At 36.8% G+C, this 20,348-nt stretch overlaps 1 long non-coding RNA gene across 2 annotated transcripts; it reads right to left on the bottom strand.

The window, feature by feature from the left end:
- Positions 1–13,627: 13,627 nt before the first annotated feature.
- Positions 13,628–19,896, bottom strand: LOC111090585. Of its 2 annotated transcripts, XR_005372348.1 has the most exons (4): positions 19,855–19,896; positions 19,221–19,504; positions 14,631–14,782; positions 13,628–13,967 (listed from the first exon to the last, which is right to left on the bottom strand). It is a non-coding gene; the product is annotated as an uncharacterized LOC111090585 (long non-coding RNA). The 2 variants fall into 2 exon arrangements; XR_005372347.1 differs by lacking the exon at positions 19,855–19,896 and having other exon boundaries at positions 19,221–19,843.
- Between the last annotated feature and the right edge of the window lie 452 nt (positions 19,897–20,348).

Here is a 20,348-nt window from a genome sequence, read left to right as displayed (position 1 = left end):
AAAGTTTCGTGAGGTTTTTTGTTTTAGTCCTAAAGAATCAATGTTTGTAGCCTCTCTGTTGGCACCACAGAAAATTAGAATGCAATTTGAGAAAACAATAATGAAAATATGCAGTTTTTTCTTATGATCTTTCCTTGTCCCATTTTTCTCCCATTCCTCAGTAAAATCAAGTCACTATGGAAACCTTATCATGTACCTTCAGTCAATTTTCATAGCTATATCAACAGATGTGGCGTCAGGAAGAAATTGCCCCGGTACATTAATTAGTGGCCAATGGGTGGGGACTGAGGATAAGCATTCACACAGCTACTAAAAGGACCACTATGATAAACAATGCAAAAGATGTTAAATAGGCTTGTATTTTTCTCCCAATAGTCATGGCTTTTAAAAGGGTTTTCACAAATCCAGAAGTGGTAAGATGTCAAAGCAGCTTGACTCAAAGCTAAAATGGATACATTTATCATTAATACCTTAGTGAATTTTCCCAATTAGAAATGAAATGTTTTCAGAGATAAGAACATGAAAACTCTATTTATTGGCCCTGGAATTTTTTCTCTTTCTAACCAAGATAAGAAATTTCTGTTTCCTTATCTGTGGAATATAAGTATTTATGACTATTATCTCTATAAGAGGAAACCTTGAGAAAAAAAATGTTATCCAGCCAACTGACCAAGAGTAAGATTTTTATGAGTTTAAAGAACATTTAGATTTCCCTAGGCCTGAGGAAATTTATGATTAGAAGATAAATAGTATATAAAAAAATTGGGCGTTCAGGTTCCGGTAAACAATTATTTCATTGTGATTTTATGCTATAAACATAAAAAATGCAAAGAAGTAATTGTAAGTTAAAATTACATACAAAAAATACAAATTCTGATGTCTCTTTAACATTTATTTTCTTAAAATATTGATTTAGAATTGAATTCTCTCAAAAAGGACTTCAGAAATTCAGTCAACTATTTGAAGTGTTTACAATAGTAACCACTTGTTTTGAACATTTGCACATTCTGAATTAGTGGTCTGAATAGATGAAGCTTGAAAGTTTTCCTGAAATTTAAAATTAGTTGATCAATAATGAAATACAACATCTAGTGAAATGGATGTGAATTTCCTTGTAAAGTCTACCAAAGAATAAAATGGTATTGAAATCTGGTTGGGGCACCTGGGTGGCTCAGTGGTTGATCATCTGTGTTTGGCCCAGGTCATGATCCTGGGGTCCTGGGATCTAGTCTTGTATCAGGCTTCCTACAAGGAGCCTGCTTCTCCCTCTGCATATATCTCTGCCTCTCTTTCTGTATGTCTCATGAATAAATAAATAAAATCTAAAAAATAATAAAATAAAATAATAAAATAAAAAAATAAAATAAAATAAAATAATAAAATAAAATAAAATAAAATAAAATAAAATAAAATAAGAAGAATCTGGCTATCTCTGAGATCCTGTGGAACCCAACAAAAACTGATCTTTTAAAAGGGAGAGAGAAATGCATTCTATATGCACAGGAGAGTTTTTCAATGAAAAAACTAACCACTTGGCTTTTTACTACTCGAAATCAGGCTTTTAAATGGACAGAACGTTTGATTCTTTGACGAATGTTGCTTTAAATACTTTTTTTAATGTTTGGATTTATAAATACAAAGATGACTACCTATAGCAATTTGTCAGATAGTTTAGCTCTGTAAAGGTCACTTTGAGTTTAGTTGGCCTCTGCAATATGTAAACAGGGACTGAAAGACACCTGGTTCAGCCTAGTGCTATGCTGATTATGTCTTAAATAACAATTGTTCTCACTATGACCAGTAGGACAGCCTTCAACAGGTGGCTTATTTTGTTTTTCAGAAAAATAGTAATTGTGTGTGCATGGAGAAAGATAATGTGTGTGTGGAGAGTAGAAAAACTGAGAGAGAAAAGGACTTCTATCAAAATAAAGAAATTACCTCTCAAATAATATTAGTGAACAGGAAAAAGAGAGGGAGAGTAAAATAACCACCTAGAAGCTGTATCACTGTATTTTCACAGTTTGATCAAAATGTGTGGCTGAAGGAGGCAGACTGGAACAATAACAATGCCATGTATTAATACAGCATTTTTTTCTAAAAAGCTGTTAACACATTGTGGTCATCTCTGGCTTTTTCCCAAGCTGCAATCTAAAGAGCTCCTGAAAAGTACTGAGTACTTTTCTGGAAATTTGCTATGCCATATCAAGCTACTCTAAAAATGGACATTTACTGAACATATTCTGGGCCTCGTGAAACTTTATTAACCAACATCTTTGCATTCAGTTCCTATGTTGACCAAATCTCTCCTTATACACAGATACACACACACGCCCCTGTGCACGCACACACACACACACACACACACACATCTACTGAAACTCAGCGGTTCAACTCAAGGGTAAATTACTCATGCAGCTTAAGTGTACAGAGCAGAGAAAAATGCAGTTTAGTTCATCTTCAGCCAGAGGAAGGAAACTTTCCATGCCAGCTGACCTCTTTTCTTCCTTCAGCAAAAGGTCAAGAGTCTTTTTCATTTGGCTGGTGACGATAAAGTTGAGCAATGGTTTCTAAAATATTGTTTATGTGGCAAGAAATTATCTCTTTTTAATAATTTGAGGCAAAGAAATAGGGAGGGGCTTGGGGGAGAGGAGCAGGTGGATTGTTTTACAGATAACAACCTGAAGAAGAAAGGATCGAATTGATTTATTTGCATGTATTCAGAGGGTTCCAGAAATAGGGAGCTACAAGACCTCAGCTTCCAATCTAGGACTACATTGAAAGGTACTCTGTCTTTTAAGGTAATAGAAATCTGACGTTTTCTTCACTCCATAGTAGTTCAGCTTACTAAAAGTAAATTTTAAAAGATTATGTTGCCCAAGAAATTTACCTGTTTATTTAATAAGCTCTCTACTCCTCTTTTCAGAGAATAGTGTTACATGTTTTTAAACATTGAATTTCACAAATAATGCATGACACTGTCATTGCCATATTATGTTTGCTATAGGTAAGAGGCACCCATCCATTAATCATAACCAGATTTTCCAGACTAAAATATCAGAGAAAATAAACTGTTAACTTTTATTCATTGACTTAATGGTTCACTCATCCTTTCAAAAAATTAATGTGTACTTAATATGCACTAGGCATTAGGCTTGGTGATATAAACAAAGGAGTGAACAAGACAGACTGAGGAAAGGTGATTATATTAGGCCATCCAAAATGGATGATTACTATTCCCAGAGACTCAGAAATCAGAAGAATAATGTGTATCTTCCAACCCAATTAGCTTTCTCTGGAGAGAAAAGAAATCTACATTTATTATAAGATACTCTACTCTTCTTGATATAGTCATAACCCTCATGATAGAAGTTAATACTGGAGATGCCAGCCTCCAGTGTGCTCCCCACTTTTTATAGATTTTAACAACCATACATGTGTTGATGATGCTCAAAGCTTTATTTCAGGCCACAGCCTTGTGTTCCAGACTCACAAACTCAACTGAGAAGTCAACATCTCTTCTTGGATACCTACTTCTAGGCATCTCAAATTTAATACATTCAAAACAAAACTTCATTTGTAACCCCTGGATTCCCTATCTTAGTAAATAGCAACTACATTAACTCAGTTGCCTAACTGAAAAATCCACTCACCCTTGTGGATTTGCTTTTTCATATCAGAGGTCTCAAAAATTCAGGCTCCTTGCAATTGCAGTCAGGCAAAGGAGTCTGGACAACAGCACATGGTGGCCCTGGGAAACTGGTACAGTACTCTGCCTTAGGCCTTAGGCCCAGAGATTTTATAGGGTCCTTTTAGAGGAAAACAAGGAAAAACAGGCTGTTGCAAATTGGATGATATGAAGAATATGCACATAGGAAAAAGTCATAGTGTTTTGTTTTTTTTTTTTTAAGATTTTATTTATTCATGAGGGACACAGAGAGAGAGAGAGGTAGAGACATAGGCAGAGGGAGAAGCAGGCTCCATGCAGCGAACCTGATGTGGGACTCGATCCCAGGTCTCCAGGATCAGGCCCTGGGCCAAAGGCGGCACTAAACTGCTGAGCTACCCGGGCTGCCCAATCATAGTTCTTGAAAGAGAATCTTACACTTGCATAGAAAATCCAATGTTCCACAACTTCCCTCAAATGTTTTAACTGACTTGTAAAAATTGCTTTTAATTTCTCATTACTTATTTAGTCCTATGTTTTGTAACAAAACAAAAGCTTTTAGAGATAAAGCAAGTCTGGGAATATGTTAAGATTGTTAACTACTGTTGAATAGAAAATTGTTGAGGGTAGGAAAATTCCTCCTTAAAAATTTGGAAGCATCATAGAAAGCTATGGCTTTTTGGCAAACAGAATCAAAAATAGGAGAATCTACAGTTTATGTAATTATCTAAAGGAAATCCTAAAGTTTATTTTGGTTTTCTCCTAGTCTGTCATTGTAAGACAGCAATTCTCAAAGTGTGATCTGGGTACTCCTGAACATCTTGGAAACTCTTTCAGGGGCCCCATAAGGTCAATGTTATTTTCTTCACCATAATATAAGATGTTATTTTCCTTTTTCATTCTCATTTTCTCACAACTCTACACGGCAGTTTTCTGGAGGTTACATAGTGTGTGATATTGTGACAAATCAGATTAAATGGAGAATCAGATATGCAAATGCAGCTGTCTTCTCTTAAGCCAAGCATTAGAAATATTTGCAAATATGAAAACAAGACCATTCTCATTGCTAAATATTTTTCTTATAGAAAATGTAGTTATTTTGGTAAAAACTTTATCATTTATATTAACAAGCAGTAGATATGCTACTGTTCTTTTTTATTGAATAAATAACTACTTAATAAATTCTTAATTTCTAATAAATATCTATACATATAAGCATATAACCAAAGCTCTCCCTCCTCACTAATTTTTAGGAGTATGATGGGGTCCATAAAGTTTGAGAATTGCTGATCTAAGACACTAAACTATCAACAAATAGATTCCTAAATAAATATCTTATAACTTAAATTTAAGAAGATGAAGACATAGTTAAAAATACCTTGGTTACTTTAGCTAGATTTGTTTCTGAGGGCTCCAAGAAAATGACGATTTTTTTTTCATTCATTATATCTTCCTCTTTCCACAATGTTTTTAGTGTACACTCAGACAATTGTTTCAGCTTACTTGCACAGGCAATTAACTAAAGCTTTCCAACCCGAATCCAAATGGGAACCCATGTGAAAATCTTAAGATCTAACACTGTGGTCATGAGCACAGGCTCCAGGAAAAGTGCCTAAATTTACTCAGCCCTTCTACGCCTAGGTTTCTTTCATTTTAAAGTGTAGGTATCACTAATACCTAATTCGGAGGGCTGGTAAGAAGATTAAATAATTTCATACTTCTAAGTCCAGAATGGTGCTAGGTACATTTGATAAGTGTTAGGTACTATTAGAGTTAACATAGAAATGTTAGCTACTATGATGATCATTACTAGACTAATACCAAAATAAGGGAAGTTGACATCGATACTTTAGGAAGATTTAGGAGATTTCAAAGCAATTAGAAATTGAAAGATAAATTTAATCTTACCATTGAGACAATATCCTTTTCTGATAAATCATATATGTTTTTGCCCAAGAGTAAACTTCCCTTTCTGGCGTTCTCTCCCATAATCATGTGATAAGGCTTCATTATGTAGATTAAACATATGCCCCAAGAAGAAAACAAAGACTATGTATTTTGAAGATTAGTAATTATAGAAAAGATAACCTGTTAGGGCTAAGAATATCATTTCCTGATAACATTGTTTCCCAAGCCAGAACACTATATTTAAAATTATCTAGCTAGAGGGCAATTATCCTGATAAAGGATAATTGAGAGTCAGTGAAACCAGCCTCCTAGGAAGACAGTCTATTGAGAGTCAGTCTCATCATTTGCACTACAGAAAGGACAGCAGTGGGAATAATCACAAATGGAATGCTCTAGGTCATGTAAATGAACCCATATGACTATGACTTGTCAAAGTTATATTCTAGGCATTTCCCATCCTATACTGGTTTACATCTACTTCTATATTGGATATCAATTCATATCAGAATTAGGATCAGTAAATAGAGTTTTCAGAGTGGCAGAATTTCGTTCAGTGGGAGAAGAAAACAGGAAAGATCAGAGTTGTCTACCCACTTATCCTGAGAAAATGAGTTCCCCACCACTGAATGTATAAAAGGAAAAGTGTATTTTTCTATCAGAAAAAAAAAAAATCATAGGTCCATCTGATTATATTCCTTAACCATTGCATTAATATTCAAATAAACAAGTCCATTAACTTTCAATTGTAATAGAAACAGAATGTTCTATGTGGCATTTCATATTCTAGACAACTCTCATTCATTTATTCAATAAATATTTATAGGGCAGACATTTCTTCTAGGAACTTTAAATATAGCTATAAACAAAACATATAAAAACTCTGCCTTCACATGACATATTATTTTGAGACAAAACAGATTAATAATAAGTCAAATACACATTATCAGAAGGTGTTATGTGCTATGGAGAAAAGCAAAGCAGAAAGGAGGATAAGGAATGTTGGAAAGGAGATGAGGGGATGTCAGCTGATTAAATAGTGAGGGAAGGATTTTTCCAGAAGACATAGAAGAAATGGGAGTGGGGATTTCAGGAAGATGTCAATTTGGCCATTGACTGAGATATGCTATCTGAAATCACACCAAATAAATTTATTTTATTTATAATTATGTATTATGTTTAAGTCTTTCATATTCCAAGATAAATATCTTCAGGTTTTTTTCATCATTTACCATGTGCTAGGATTTGTAGATCCTCTGTGTCTCAAGTCCTCATGTCCTTGCTTAGGCATACTCAGCCAGGAACGCTATATTCAAAAATGCCCGAGCAGAATGGGAGCATTACCAATACCTCTTCTCCATGTTCAGTCTTCTAGCTTGTGCAGTACGTCCTTCAGGATATTCTCCTGACTCCTAAATCTGAGCTATGTGTCTCCTCTTTGCAGTATCTTAGCTGTAGTTTGCTGTATAGCAGCTCACTTTACACTTGGCAGACTCCAGGCTGCCTTCTAAGCCAGAAGCTTCATGACACATAGTACTACATTCCATTCATTCCATCATTATGCTTGATGCGTGTAGGTCCTCAGAAATATCTATTGAATTGGATGAATTAACATCCCTTACAAATCCACTAGCCTATAATTTTAGTCTCCACTGATTGGATATGTAAACTCCAGAATAGCAATAAGTTTTACTGTGCTCTATTTGCAGCACCTAGCACAGGCCCAGTACATAGTAGGCACTCAGAAAACATTTGTTGGAGGACTATACATCTTCGAAATAGGCAAGAACATCAGGTGCAAGTCAGAAGGTTGCTGTTGACAGCACTTGGCTTTCTATACCACTTTGATTCCTCTGCTTTCATGCCCATGCTTCTAATCCTCCTGGCTTAGACACAGGTCAAGTTTGTTCACAGGGCATCTCAGTACACTCCAACCCCAAGCCAGAAGAGTGCTCTATCATATGTACTTGATGCCCTGCCCTTTTCATTGATCAGATGATGTATCACAGATGGATAAACCTCTTTTAAAACTTCTTATTTTTTAAGATTTGCCAGTGTGATATAGAAACATGTATATTACAGTTTTGTCTTAGAAAGTTTTGATTAAAAAATGACTCTTGCCCTATCTTGCTAAAGTTATCTGACTTTTTCACTACTTACAATTTCAAACAACCTGGTTCAGCTCACTGCAACTACAGTAATCATTTCAGATTTCCTGTCAACTTTCTTGCCTTGGGTTGCACGAATAGGGTATTTCCAGACAGTTGTCTAGGTCAGCTACTTCTTACTTTAATGAAGGGTATGCTTCCTCTGTATGACTGATGGAAAAACATTATGTTTAGGCAGCAACAGCAATTCAGTGGGCTTGGCTCACAATTTCTGACTGGCTGAGTAGCTAGGGTGGTGGAGGAAGTTGTATGTCCGTCTTTCACAGGAGCTGAAGGTGTGCTAGCACATGAGAGCTTAGACATTGATGGATAAGGTAATCTATTCCAACAGAAATGTGGTGGCAGAGAATTAAGTAAGATATTCTCTGTGCGGTTAAGACTTGTCAGATAAGATTTTCAAGGTAGAACAGAGGTGAAATGAAACCAGTGGTGGATGTAGTGGCCAAGTGGGCAAGAAAGGACTTTAGAATCAAAAATCCTGGGTCTGATTCCCAGCATAGGAGTTTATTAGCTGTGTGAATGTGGGGTCTCCTCTTATCTATAAAGTGAGGTTATCAATGCTTATACCACAGAGCGGTTCTAAAGAATAAGCAGCATAATATGTATAGAGTCTTCATGGACCACAGAATGTTAGCAGTGGCAAAGGCTTCTGTTTGAGAGACTTCACTTCCAATGTAAAGCTTCCAGCAGCCCAGTTCAGTATAAAATCAGCAATTTCCCTGGTGATAAGACGCATCAAGTCTAGACATCAAATTTTAGAAGTTGGAAGGTAGAATTCATAGCATAGCAATAGCAAAACCACTTCTCTGTAATCTGCACCATGATGTTTAAGGGAAGAAGAAAGAGTGGTGTGTGTTAGCTTACAGGACAAGGAATGGGGATCTTCTTTATTTACAAATTGAAAATTGACTTATTGGGTGTTTTAGTGATTAAAGAAATCGTTTAATTGTTGATTAAAAATACTTCTTGGGATGCCTGGTGGCTCAGTGGTTGAGCATCTGCCTTCAGTTCAGGGCATGATCCCTGGGGTCCTGGGATGGAGTCCCGCACTGGGCTCCCTGCAGTGAGCCTGCTTCTCTCTCTGCCTATGTCTCTGCCTCTCTCTCTCTCTCTGTATCTCTCATGAATAAATAAATAAAATCTTAAAATAAAAAAAGATAGGCTTTCTTAACTTTTCTATGTATATATCTATATATCTGTTTCTATTCTTATAAAATTATTCTTTTTATAATTATAGCATCTAACTATATATGATATTTTGTCATCTGCCTTTTTTAAAAAATGATTTTATTTATCTATTCGAGAGAGAGAGTGAGTGAGAGAAAGAAATAAGCAGGGGGAAAGGGCAGAGGCAGGAGAAGCAGGCTTCCCACTGAGCAGGGAGCCCGACTTGGGGCTTGATCCCAGGACTATCATGACCGGAGCTGAAGTCATGATAACTGACTGAGCCACCCAGGTGCTCTTGTACCTACTTTTAACACATATATATTCATGTCAGTATAGATCTATATTCTATATTGATCTATAGATCATTCTGTTCATGTCAACATGGACCTATACATCTGTTTTTAATGGCTACTCATAGTTATTATAATGTGTTAGGCAGTCTACTGGTAAATATTTAGATTGTTTGCAATAATTTTTAGCTATTATAAACCGCTGTGTTGAATTTTTGTGCATTTATATTTGTGCATACTTTTCAATTATTTTCTTTGGCTAAGTTGCTTGATGTAGAATTACTCTGACTAAAGGCATGTAGATTAAAAATAAAAAATTTGCCAGATTGCCCTCTAGAAAAAACTGCTTGGACTTAAACATAACAGGAAATGTTTAAGTCTCTATAAAGTAGGGAGCTTTAACTGAATTAAAGCTGTTTTAAGTTTTTAATTAAATGCTGGTCTAAAGGGAGGGGGATACATTAAAAAGTGGATTAAGCCAAATAAGAGAAAATAGGAAAAGAGTGAGCATGAGCAGAATTAGTGAAAGTATTAAAACACTGTTCAAATTGAACTTCAGGGTAACCAAATAGTTGATGAGAGTGTAGAGGAGGAAAAATAATTTTCCCTCTACTTTTCTAGGTTCTTAGCTGAGACCCCTTATAATAAAAGACAGATTGATAGGAGAAAAACGAACAGGAGTTTAATAACATGTATACCTTCTGTACACATGGAATATGCAGGAAAACTGAGTAATTCCCAGAATTAAACCATCACCTTAATTGCTCTCTCTAGATAAAGACAAAAGAAAAATGTTGAGCATGGAAGCATCCAGTTATGGAAGGCCATCAAGAAAAACACAGAAATCAGGTTTATTGTTATTTGGATTTAAGTACAAGTGTTCTCAGTTGATAAGAGTTTTTAGAGATTTGGTCATCCCCCTTCCCCTGGTACAGAAAGTAAGAGACAGTCTTACAGATGGAGATTTCCCTATAAATTAAGTGTTTCTTACAACATGGTAGCTTCTACTCAGTTTCAGAGCCTCTTCTATATTGTCTGCTTCTGAAAAATAATCATCCTAAAATAATCCTTGTACGAAAGAGACATATTTTGGGGTGGCAAATTCTGTTCCCCTTTAAGAGAAAGTTCTGCTTTTAAGAATTCCAACTAGTAAATTATGAGTAATGACAGAATATTTTCTGTTTGAAATCTTTGATGAAATAAAGAATCCATCAATGGCTACTGAAAACACTAGATGGAAAAATTTATGATAGTTGAATCAAGCTGAAGATACCTGAACACACTAAGTTTATCAACACAGAAGGAGAGCAAACAGGCTTTATTTGTCTGTTGATATGATGAAATGGAAGATATATACACAAGATTCCCTATTACACATTCATGCTAGATAAACAAGATTATAGAAAAGATATAAGACAGAAATCCATTAAAAGATACCACAGTGATGCATTCAGTAAATTCCAGAATGTATGAAACTTGACAGATCATAGGACTTGATTTCTTAGGATATTAAATTGTAAAAATAAAGAGAGGAGGAATTTATAGATAAAGAGCTTCTTAAAGACATTTCATACGTACATAATGTTTTAAAGTTATCTGGAACACTATTCTCACAAACTAACTGCAAACATATTGTTTAATCAGAATCAGAGAAATTTCTACACTGAATATATGATGAAATTAAGTAATTATTGCTAATTTTTAAAAATGTGACAATGTTGTTGCAGTTATGAAAAACAAAGAGTCCTCTTTTAGAAAAATACACTGAAGTATTTACTGATGAAATAATGTAGTATCCAGGAGTGGCTTTGAGATATCAAATCTGAATGGTGGGGGGAGATCTATATGTCACAGAATTGACAATTTGCTGTTAACTGGTGAAACCAAAGGTGGATATGTGGGGACTAGTTCTACTTCTCTCTCTACTTATCTTTGAAACTTACTACGATGAAAAGCAAGGATTGTATTTAAACTTAGATTATTGTATACAAAAGATTCATGCACACCGGGAATGCATGAAATGCAGAAACTTTTAATTAATAGAAACTAAAATAAAAACAGAAAATTGTGATAATATAAAAATTCTTTTGGTTGCTTTGGTTGCAAGTGGAGTCTACTTATACTTAATGGGCAATGCCAGGAACCATGTGGAAAGACATGAAAAGTCTTAATAATCAAAATAATTAGATGATTGTTGACTTTAAACATTACTGTTTAGATGGATAGGAAAGAACACTTTTCTGTAAAAAACAATAGCAGTAAAGGGTTGAAAAATGCATTAACACTGCTTTTTAAAAAATGAGTAAAAGCCGTTGAAGTTAGTATTATCTGAAAGTGATCTTTCCAGAGAAAATGAATTACTATGTTTTTAACAAAATATAGAGAATTTTCAATCATGGAGGAGGATACTGCTAGTTCCCTATCACTTCTCTCTTTAAAAAAAAAAAAAAAAGATTTTATTTATTTATTCATGAAAGACACAGAGGCATAAGCAGAGGGAGAAGCAGTTCCCTCTGATGTGGGGCTCAATCCCAGGAGTCCTGGATCATGACCTGAGCCGAAGGCAGACACTCAACACTGAGCTACCCAGGTGCCCTCTATCATCTCTCTTATAAGATGCAGTGTAGAAGAAATAATGGAGCATGAGCTTTGAAACCTAGCGTAAGCACTGGAGATTTTACATCGTGAAATCTCAATGTTTTAAAGGAAGAAAGGAGAAATCAGTTCCAGATACCAATTTTACAGATATTCAACCCGAGTTCTAAGATCCTGAAGTAGTTCGCTTAATGTTATGCACATAGTTAATAATAGTTAAGTTAATTTTTGCACAGTAATAGGGTCATATATAAAAAAGTCTTCATTCCTATTTTTTTTAATTTTTTATTTATTTATGATAGGCACACAGTGAGAGAGAGAGAGAGAGGCAGAGACACAGACAGAGGGAGAAGCAGGCTCCATGCACCGGGAGCCCGATGTGGGATTTGATCCCGGGTCTCCAGGATCGCGCCCTGGGCCAAAGGCAGGCACCAAACCGCTGCGCCACCCAGGGATCCCCTTCATTCCTATTTTGCTACTAAAAATTCCATTGTGAAGATTACAAGGTGATAGCCATACAAATTTAATATCATGAATATACGAGAAAGATGGTGAGCACAAAGTAAATTCAAAAGTATCAAAGGAAATCACTATTGTTTTCTGTGGGAAAAAGTGGAAATTAATCAAGATTTAATTAAAGCAAACAGCCTTCTGGAGGGAATAACAAGGACAGAAGTTTGTTTATGGGAATGTCAGATGCAAAGAGACATTATAGGACCTTTCATGAAGGAGCAAAGCATAGCAAATCATCTTTCTGTGGAAGAGACAAAAAGAGACGAAGATGGTAGCTAGCAATGTTTTTGAGAGGAGAAAGAGAAGTGAATGGAACAGTTTAAAGTTTGTTCTTCTTCCATCATCCTTAAACAATTAACAGCGCCCTGCATCAGAAGCAACTGGAACCATCAGGATGCTGCCCTTTGTTTAGGAGGGCAGTGCTGCTGTGTGATCTACCAGCCATTCTCTATAACGCAGACCCTTTCACTTGGAGCTGTCCTTCAGCAGGGGCATTGGGTTGCATCATCTCCCATCATAGTCTCAGCTGTATGCAATAGGAGACGTTTGCAAGATAGACAGCTTGGGCTTAACAGTGAAGTCATTGGGTGGGTAAAAATTGAAGCTGAACAATGCTCCTGAGGGTCACATACAAATCTAAAGGGCACAATAAACACTGTGTTCTCCCAGTTTAGACTCCAGCCAGCCTTCAGGATCCACTCTACTCCTTTCACAGGATTTAATTAACTGCTCCCCTGGTGGGATTTCAGTCTCAAATTAATCCATCTTTTAAAACACTTATCTAGCTTCTTCCTTTCTCTTTATATATGCTTTTAGAGTACCCATTCCTATAAAATATATGATTAATTCACCTCAATAGCTAGACACCACTATATTTAGTGCCTTCTTGGGCCCTTTATAAATGAGTTAATGATGTCAAGTAATCATAGCTTTTTCAGGTACATCATGCATGTGAATAAAGAAAGTAGCATCATCCATCAGGAATAAAAGACCAAGTCAGAATTTCCAGCATCTGTGCTTGCTGGGTTGGGGATAGGAGGAGGACATACTCAACCAACCAACATGAACTTAAAGGTCTGAGTACCTTGGAATGTAAGAAGGTACAGAATCACATTTACTATGATTATAAACACTTTATGCACCAAATGATTCTCAGAATAATATTGAAAGAGACAGAAAATGTGTTAGTATTCTCAGTTTGCAGGAGAAACAAAGCTTAGCACTGCTAAGACCTTTTTAAAAAAATGTAACTATTTATTATTGATTTATTGATTTATTTACAGACATGAGTGGGGAGGGGCCATGGGAGAGAATCCCAAGCAGACTCTGCAGTGAGCACAGAGCCCAGTGCAAGGCTCCATCTCCCCACCTGGAGATCATGACCTGAATGGAACCCAAGAGTTGATCACTTAACCCACTGAGCCACACAGTTGTCCAGAACACGGTTACGACCTTTAGAAGAAGCAAGAGGTAGCAAATTATTGTTCTGTAGAAGATATCAATGGAGACAAAGTTGGCAGCAGCTAGTTAGTAGCAAAACCATAACTTCCAGTATGCGATCATTCAGTTGGAAATAAAAGCTTCAGGGAAGAAAGATCCTTAAGTCATGTTGGAATAATTGTCTCCAGGGAAGCTCTGGTGGAGCTCCTTTCCTGCAGTGGGTCCCTAAAGGACATAGAAGTTAAGAACATTTTTGGTCAATTTTCATAATTTTAAGAGTCTCATTATTGTAATTGACTCATTCATATGTATCACTTGAATTTCAATCTTATAATAGATTAAAATTTCTCCCACAACTCCAGCCCTTGACCCCACAGGCTATATTTGCTTGTATTGGACAGTTATAAACTTGGAGAGGTTATCAAACCCTTCAGATCCAATTTCCCTCTTTTACAACAAATGTGCTGTGGCAACCTCTTCATTATTCTGAAATAAAATTAATTGAGAATATAATCTATTCCACATATGATTTTTTTTTTTTAATTTATGATAGTCACACAGAGAGAGAGAGAGAGGCAGAGACACAGGCAGAGGGAGAAGCAGGCTCCATGCACCGGGAGCCCGACGTGGGATTTGATCCCGGGTCTCCAGGATCGCGCCCTGGGCCAAAGGCAGGCACTAAACCACTGCGCCACCCAGGGATCCCCACATATGATTTTTAAAAATTTTATAAAATGTTCTAATTATAGTATAAAAGGGAAATAAATGCCAACATTTTATGATGAGCTAATATGTTGTTCAATTTGTAAATCTTGTAAATCTCAGGGATGACCACTTCAAAAGATACGTGGGAGTAGTCAGATGCTTATCCCATTATGTAGAACTTACCCTGAGGACAACAGCTACAAACGTTGGTTAATAAGTAACATTGCCATCAGTGAAGTGATTTTCCAAAATGATGAACAGCTTTTGTTAAATTTCAAATAAAACAAAGTACAGTCTTTCCTCAATGTACACAGTAGCTTTATTCCTGGAAAAATCTGTAGAAGTTAAGACATGTGAAAAATGCTTAGCTCTTTCACAAAAACTAGAGTAAAGGTTTAGGCTCACATAATAGGTTTTACACCTATATGATTCATAGAACATCTCGAAGTTATACAAAATGAAGGCAAGTTATTCACTGTACAGGACTGGCTCATGCATTATGTGAGATGTATTGCCTTCCTGGCCCTAGCCCAGTAAATGTCTATAGCAATTTCCATACTATTGTGGCAACAACAAAACTCCCCCATGAATTTCCAAATTTCCCCTAAGGAGCCCTACCACCCCAATTAAGAACCAGTGTTCTAGAGACTTTGGGGAAGAATGGGCTATTGTCTACCTTCCACCCACCCTCTTTCCTCGACGCTGTACTGTTCGGGCAGACAATGAGGAATGAGAACACCTCTTGGGGCAAAGCTGCACCTCCTCATGTTAGTTTCTTCCTGATGCTGAGCCATCTCATTGGTTATATGGTCAGTGTCGTTGGGTAAAGTCCTCAACTGTTCCCATTGGGGAGGGACCTTTTACTCAGCATCTTTTCCAGGCACTAAGGAGTTTCTGTACAATTGGAATATTATTTTGGGTCATCTGTCTTATTTCCTGTGGTGGAATTCATGGCAGGTCTACAGCCCAATCTCATTTCCCTCCTGTGGGCCCATTCTTGAGACTGTCACACCCCATTTCTCCCCAGTGGTCTTTCCACCATCCCAGGACTATATAATGCAAAAGCAAATGGAGACTAAGACTTGGAAATCAGCTAGCAGTCTCTGCTTCTTAAGTCTTCAAAGCAATTCTTCTGGGAGCCTCCACTCTTTACCTCAAAGAGGGAAACTGGTTGAGTACTCTCCTTCCACAACTCCTGACAGATTGTGTAACACATCAGGCATAGTTGCTTATTTGTTGATATGCCACAATGCAGAAATTTTAACTTTGAATAAACAGGTGGAAATATAGAAATCTTTTAGTTATGAAATGTGTTGTTGTCTCCATGCCAGAATTGAGCCAGAAGTAATTTGTTCACTTGGGCTATCAATATTTCTTCTTATCCATAAGTATAAGAGAGTAATTTAGAAGAGCATTTCTGGAAGATATGTAGATAAAAAAAAGAACAGACTCTTCTAAAAATGGTCATCTTCCTGTTTTGGAAATTGTGTAATTTGGTTAATGTCTCTTTTTCCCTAAGATGAAAGCCCCATTTTTTCATGTGTTCACTGAATGATACCTTATGTCTAACATGTCCCCTGCTTAATAGTTACTTTTAAAAATGCAATCAACAAGTGATCACGTGAATAAATGATTTTTATCTTTGATTGTATAGCTAGCAGGTAACTACCAAAATTCAAACCCACTTCCACAAAATTCAAGCACACATCTGCTCTAACCTTAAGATATTTTCTCTCACAGAAAGAAAGAAAGAAAGAAAGAAAGAAAGAAAGAAAGAAAGAAAGAAAGAAAGAAAGAAAGAAAGTTTCCAAACTTGTTAGAAAAACTCCTTAGGCATTTTTCTAATATTAGTATTTTTTTAAGATTTTATTTATTTATTCATGAGAGACACACAGAGAGAGGCAGAGGCATAGGCAGAGGGAGAAGCAGGTTCCCTGCGGGAAGCCTGATGTGGGACTCAATTCCAGGACCCCAGGGTCACAACCTGAGCCAAAGGCAGATGCTCAACCAGTGAACCACCCAGGTGTCCCTCTAATATTAGTATTAAATGAAATTTTATTTAATTTATTAAAACTTAATAATCAAATGTATTAAATCTGTTTAAATAAAATAAGTGACATTTCATCTTAAAACAAAGGGATGAAAAAAAACCAAAGGAATGAAGATCTAAAAATCTAGCAAATGCTTTCCATTTTAAAAATATATCCTATAATGTCAAATAGTGTTAGTGTTAAATTAGCACTAGATTTCACCTAATGACAAATGTATAATGTTTTAGTTTGTATCAGAATAAGGGTGTGTATCAGAATAAGAAATGTCAGAAATACATGTGAAAAATCAAGGTAATTGGTACACTTGGATCTGTTATCCAACAAATAAGACTGCTTTTAGCAAAACAGTGTTCTTCTGAATGTGTGTGTTCAAAAGACAAAAAATACTTGATTAAATGTTCAGACTATATTCAGATTTCCTTATTGATTCTGTGTATTTCTAAAATAATATTTAAAGCAGCTGTAATTAGGGGAAGCAAGAGGCTCTTCAATAAGGCAATACTTTGTCAAACTTGGCTCCATATGGCCTTCCCGCATAGTAGATTGAAATGTCTGGCAATTTACTAGCGGAGTGGCTGTGAAGGTGGGGTGATGGGCAAAGGATCTGGTCTCCTGTTCCCACTTATAAGTCAGATCTATGTCATAGAAGACAAAACACTCTCAGTTTCCTATAACCTATTAAAAAGGCAGCCACACATCAAGAGGTCAGGCAGTGGGAGGAGTGACGCTAAGGTACAAAGAATAAGGGGATGCACTGTCCATAGAGACTCTAAAAATAATAATAAAATCAACTAAGGGTTGTCTACTCTTTATTATCACCATGTAGTGTTCCACTGATAAAATACTCTCCTTGCCTGTTGGAGCAGATGACCCCCACCCCTGCCTTTATTAGTATGCCACACTCAAAGGAGACTTGCTTCCTAGAATACTACCAGCCTTTAGAAATTGTGTGTGTTCCAAATGGAACTATCCAGAAGGATTCCCCTGAAAGTGAAAACTCAGTAATTTAAAAAAGTACGGGAGTACGGGGCTGAAAAAGGAGCAGTAATGAGACTCTGCTGAAGTTCTGAGCCAAGGAGAAAAATAACTATATTCTTCCCTTTCTTCTCCTGTCATTGCTTAAAGTCCTTCTACTGGCTGGGGTTTCTGTGACATGACTGTGATCACCTCCTTACTGGTCTTTATATCCCTGACCATGCTCACTTGGACACATCTCATACCCTTCTCAAGATGTACCTTCGTGAAGTACGTATCTGGCTATAGCATTCACATACTCAAAAATCCTCAGAGTCTAATTCTCACTATGAAGCTAAATTCCTAGAGGTATCTAATTCATGTTTTTAATTACCACAGGACTTAGTTCATGGCACTGAATGGAGTGGTCACTCACTGTGTGCTGCCTGGATGATTTACAAATTCAGCCAATAAATGTACTACAAAGTTTCCTTTACATGATTGCCTTATAATAAGGCATGTTCCATTAATTTGCATCATTTATTCAACATATATTTATTGATCATCTATTTTGAGTTGAGTTGGCATTTTGCTGTGAATAATTTCCATCTAAAATTTCTATCTAAAATCTTACCTTGAGCAATTTCTAGATTTAGAGATATTTTTTATTTGACAAAAGAAACAGGAAGACAAAAACTAAAAATTAAATGTCTCTCAAGATCTATAAGATACATAATTCGGGATCCCTGGGTGGCGCAGCGGTTTAGTGCCTGCCTTTGGCCCAGGGCGTGATCCTGGAGACCCAGGATCGAATCCCACATCAGGCTCCCGGTGCATGGAGCCTGCTTCTCCCTCTGCCTGTGTCTCTGCCTCTCTCTCTCTCTCTCTATCATAAATAAATAAAAATTAAAAAAAAAGATACATAATTCAAGTATCTTTTTTTTTTTTCAAGTATCTTTTTTAAGTCCCGAAATCTATCATCATTCATTTTGAAAGAGAGCAGTGAATGGCTGATACTCTGCATTAGCCTATGAGCCTCTAAGTAGACATGAAATCAAGTATGTAAGATCTGGCCAATAAAAGACCATTAAGGTTAAATAAAATTAGGAAAAATAAGAAGTCAGCTGCTATTTCCATGTGTTTTTGCAAATTTGCAAACGGTGATTTTCCAATAATTAAGATATTTAGCCAGAGTTAACACTTGGTATGCAAGTGTGTGTTTGTGTAAGAGTGTGTGTGTATGAATGCAGTGTGTATGTGTGCATGTTATGTGTATTATGTGATCTCAGTTAAGAATATAGGAAGAAGGATACAGGAGGTGTGACTAACTCATGGAAAGAAGCCCTGGAACCATCCCTAAGCTACACATATGTTATTCCCCTCCCTACTCCCCAGTGCTGTTGACTTTGTGGTAAGAGGTTCACCCAGGAAAGCTCACTTGTATAAAGTTTGCCATCCAGTTGCATTAAAACAACGTTCTTTAAATAAAACCTAAAGGGGTAGTCAGAACTCTTGCAGCAGCTCTGCCTTAGAAAGGATACAACCATTTTATGTGCAGCCTCAGGGAGCGGTCCGTCTTTTTGGAACAATTCTTGGATTTATAACAGACGTACATGCACCTGAATGCGGAGGTGCAAACCCTGTGGCTGTGCCTCTGCAGCTGAGCCTCAGGAAGGCTGCTACTTAGAGGTAGGAATTCCTAAAGGAAACTTGACTCTGGGCAGAAATAAAGTATCAAACAAACAAAACATTGGGATCTATTGCTTACCTGTTTGGGACTCTCAAAACAGGGATAGCAGGTCAGGAAGAAATTCTCACTTCACTGAGGCTTTCTGAGAAACTGACCATCTAAACTAGTACTTGCTTCCTAAAGGCACTAGCCTGTTTTCTTGCTTCATTTCTCCATAGCAGCGTCTCCAGCTGATACCCAGGGTGAGTTCATTTGTTTATTTTGGTTATTGCCTCTTCTTTTTTCCAGTAGAATGTAGGTCCCAGAGGATGGGAAATTTAACTGATGTTTTCTCTATTGTATCTCTAGGTATGAGATAGTGCCTGGGCCAGAGTAGGTCCCCATCAATAGTTGTTGAATGAATACATGAAGGAATGAATGAAAACAAGAATTACTATGACTATTCTCCACCGTGAACTCTGTTTTGTCTCTGCTCTGCCCAGCTTTTTGCCTTTAATAAGAGTTGCTTGATGACTAACTTTGAACTATCAGAAAATTCACAGGTCCCTTGATTCTTGAAAAATAGTAAATGAAAAAGCAAGCACATATCCATAAATTATACTCCTAAAGAGCCTCTCTCAACAGGAAATAAGAGATTCTCTGACATTCTTACAAAGTGGGCCAAATGAGCTTATAAGTAATTCCTGAGATAATTGACAAAGGGTCAGCTTACAGGCATAAGCCTGAGGCTTGGTCAGATTGCCATCTCTGTGTGGTCTGGCCTCCTGCAATGTCACAGACAATCTGTCTGTCATCACAGAGCAGGTGGCCAGGCAGGACTGTGGGTGGGGATATGGTGACAAAGTCAGTTGCTAACCAGGGCCTGCACTATAGCTAAGAGGACATGATTGCTATTGAGTTGCAAGTGCACTGGACAAGGGCCAAAGAGTTTACTTTACCCTAGAACCAAAATCCATCTTCTGTCAACACAGGGAAGTCCCTTACAGGGGACAATATGTGCTTTCTTAATTCATCTACCATGTACCAAAAACTGCTCTAGATGCTGGGGATTGAGTGTTCAACAAAACAGAAAGAGGCCACACAGTCAACAGACTCCATTTTCTTGATCTTTTCCAATCTGCTTATATACCTTTGTCAGGTCAATTACAAAAATCCACTTGTGCCCCTTAGAGATGTAAAGAGGCCCTCAAATATTTGTAAGCTCTC

The sequence above is a fragment of the Canis lupus genome, chromosome 17 (genome assembly GCF_011100685.1).
Source record: "Canis lupus familiaris isolate Mischka breed German Shepherd chromosome 17, alternate assembly UU_Cfam_GSD_1.0, whole genome shotgun sequence".
NCBI lineage: Eukaryota > Metazoa > Chordata > Mammalia > Carnivora > Canidae > Canis > Canis lupus.
Note: the sequence above shows the minus strand (reverse complement) of the source record. Positions and strands in the feature narration are given on the sequence as shown.